The following is a 3481-nucleotide window of genomic DNA, read 5'->3' on the forward strand; positions in this document are numbered from 1 at the left end:
AACTAAGGGGGAGATGGATCCTTTCGAGTCTCAGGGAGATTACATATTTTAACTGACACAACACCATATTAGCCTCTCCATGACCTTTGGGGATTGACCTTTGACTTTTGGCCTGACACTGCTGTGCTTTACCCCCCTTTGTGAGACACTGTCATGAGTATTTTCAAGACTACTAATGGCCTAAAACACCAAAAGGTTGGGATGCCTCTCTTTCTCTCACTCTGTGTGTGTGTGCTTGCGCCCATGGGGGGGATGACGGAGGGATGAGAGAGAGAGAAGAGTTTAATTAGAGACACAGCACCTCCGGTAAATCCACTCTCAGCCCATTCATGAAAATAACAGGGGGGATGAGGAGAGGTCAGAGAAACTTTGGCCAGGAACACCGGCCTTTATCAAATCCACTGGTAAATCCGCAGATTATTCCATTCCATTGTTTTCAGGAAGTCCGCTCCCACTGGCCCGTAAGGCAGGAGGTGGATTTAGGAACCGAGTGAGGGCTCCAAGCCACTGGGCTGGAGGGCTGTGTGTGTGTGTGTGTGTGTGTGTGTGTGTGTGTGTGTGTGTGTGTGTGTGTGTGTGTGTGTGTGTGTGTGTGTGTGTGTGTGTGTGTGAGGGGGCTGACACACTGAGGAAGAGGGTGTCAAACAGGCTCAGGCTCATACACGGGGCGCCAACCAGCACATTCCAATGGTCACTTCTGACTCTCTGGCCACCAGGCTTCCCACTATGACCCCTCCATGGATAATATGTATCTTGGACACTGTCATCCCTCATGGTTTCATTAAACCCCTGTTTTTAATATATATTTATATGCCCTGCTGATTTTTTTCCCTATACAAAGTAAATTTGGTAAAAATATGAAATCCTCCCCTCTTAAATAAACATCTTACTCTTCTTCCCTCTGGACACAGAATGTACCAAAACCAAAGGCATCATCGTTGGCGTTTGATTTACATGCAATGGTCAAAATGAGTTGTGGACATAAACTTAAAATCAACATTTGCTTCACAATTTGTTGTACAGCATGTTCTAGTGACCTAAACTATTAGTCTCAGAGTTGAAAAGCCATAGAACCAAAAAAAACTCTGTTTAGCCCTGGGCAGACCCAAGCTGGCTGTACATGCTCCCTGTGTGTCCCCGGCACTTTGCTTTCCATCCAGACAAGGGAAATGGGGGCACTGGGGCGACCACAGGGTGTGAGAATTACTGAACAGTCCTGAAACTGGCCTGGTCCACTCCTTTCTCACTAAGAGTACACTTATGTCAACTCCAGAATGAGCTCAGAGGAGAGACAACACATTAGCAACAGAGACACAAAAGCCCAATGATTTATTATAGCTTTCAGCAAAAATACCTGCCTTCAGGTGTTTCTCTATCTGAGGAGGAGCAGGATGAGAGTGTTGGTGCTGAGAGACATGTTGGTATGAGGAGACTCAGCCGGTGCCCGTTGCAGTAGTGCACGTACTGCAGGTGGGGAGGTAGGAGGGGGATGGGGAGAGAGAGATGGGGAGTGAGAGAGAGAGAGACTAAAGCTACTGGAAGGGGGGTAATACATCTCTCTCTTGTTTTCATAAACATCTCACATTTACAGCTCACCTCCTCACATGCTGGTGGGTTTTCACCCCCGTTTGTCCTTCCTGATTTCAATCTCAAGCAAAACATGACGACTTTTCAAACTTCTCTGAATAAGGGATTAAAAACATGGAAAGAAACATTGTTTTCATGTCAGGCAGTGAAATAATTGTGGTCACAGAACCAGTCTGACTTTTTCGTCTGGCAAAAATGAACAGATATGCGCTGTAATTTGCTCAAGCAGAAGATTGTGTACTCACCGAGACAATGAGTGAGAAGAAGAATCATTTCCAGCATTTACTGATTAACATTCCTGCAAATAGCATTCCTGCATCTTTCACCATAGAGACACCATCACTGGTCTGCTCCTAAATGTGGGCCCCGTCTCGGTTTCATACGGTGTATATAAATTCCCAGACGCACCTCTTTCTCCCATTACACTATCCATTGCAAAAAGGAACTTAAACCATCAATTATGAACTGGCCTCTGTTGGACCTTAACGAGCCATTCTCTTCCCACCATGCAATGTGTTGAGGAAATTCCTAACCATGTGACGATGCCAATCCCAGCTCTGCTGCCTCTAACAGAAATAGCCCCCGGTTGTGGTCAACTCGCTGTGTTCTGTTTACCAACTAATCTCAAGCCATTAGAGTCAGAGAATCATACATTTGAACTTCAGTTGCCACATGGAGGAACCACCATTTGTTTCATTTCCTCCTGTATGTGAATAAGGAAGGAGGCTTCAAGTCATGATGACAGAGAAACAGACAGAAACCATACTGCATTGTGGGATTTACCTCTGTTGATTGGTCAACCCTGCACGCCATGTGGTGCATCTCCTCCTTAAGCAGCATGGAAGACTGTGAGCCTTGTGTGATTATGAAACCCAGCCACACAGAACAAATAGCCGCAATACAATGTGTTGGGCAGGGAGGTTTACTAAACAGACCTGAGATTTGTTTGGGTTTGGCTCTAACAGCATGTGACTAATTTGTTTTGTCTGCATCTGTGTCTGTGTGTTTGTCAGGGGTGATTTCACCTAGTTTTGGAGAGGGGGGGATTTAAATTCTTATTTACCAAAAAATAGACTTTGGGGATTTTAGCTCAATTTAGTGCTTCTTCAAGAGAAAGTACAGGTCCGTTATAAAACGAACAATAATATAGAATCAAATGTTTTAGGACTCGCTATGCCAAAGCAAACCTGCGATTTGTCTGTGAGAAAAATCCCCCAATTCTTTATTCAACTTTTTAAAAGTTTGCTTCCAGGCTGCCATAAAATGTTTATCAAGTCCAATTGTTCATGTTAAATTAACTTCCTCTAAAGTTACTTCAACCTAGTGAAGTAAGTGGAACTGACAAATGTGGATATAATAACTTGTTGACTGAACTTGATGCTTTAAGTCAAAAGTTAAATTGTTATAAAAAAATGTTTTTACTGTGGAGCACAGTTGGGACTCAACCTCATTTGAACTCACAACCTCTTTCATGCCAGTGACCTAAATATCTTGCTACACCACCAGGTCTATTGGCAAGAATTACATTCCTGCACATATTTATTACCAGGAACATACACTCATTGGCCAGTTCATTATGTACACCTAATACGAAATTGGTTTGCCATTACAGACAGTGAGTCATGTGGCTCTGGCTTGCTATATAAACCAGGCAGATTGGCATCAACCTTAACTGAAAAAAAAACACTTTTTAACACTTCACATTTAACATTTCACGTTTGAAAACATTTGTTTTTGGAACACTTCGCATGATATTTCACATGTGAAAACGTGCTTTTGAAATACTTAATGTGACATACATGTGAAAATATGTGTGGGGGGGGTTTAACTTCACATGTGACATTCCATGTTTTTCACATGTGCAATTTCATGTGTTATCACTGTTCAGCTAAAG

At 43.1% G+C, this 3481-nt stretch overlaps 1 long non-coding RNA gene across 1 annotated transcript; it reads right to left on the reverse strand.

Moving 5' to 3' along the window:
• Nucleotides 1-1303: 1303 nt before the first annotated feature.
• LOC115134780 (uncharacterized) lies at nt 1304-2210 on the reverse strand. Its single transcript, XR_003864376.2, has 3 exons — nt 1833-2210; nt 1597-1681; nt 1304-1464 (listed from the first exon to the last, which is right to left on the reverse strand). It is a non-coding gene; the product is annotated as an uncharacterized LOC115134780 (long non-coding RNA).
• Nucleotides 2211-3481: the final 1271 nt, after the last annotated feature.

This window comes from Oncorhynchus nerka, linkage group LG9a, assembly GCF_034236695.1.
Source record: "Oncorhynchus nerka isolate Pitt River linkage group LG9a, Oner_Uvic_2.0, whole genome shotgun sequence".
Lineage (NCBI taxonomy): Eukaryota > Metazoa > Chordata > Actinopteri > Salmoniformes > Salmonidae > Oncorhynchus > Oncorhynchus nerka.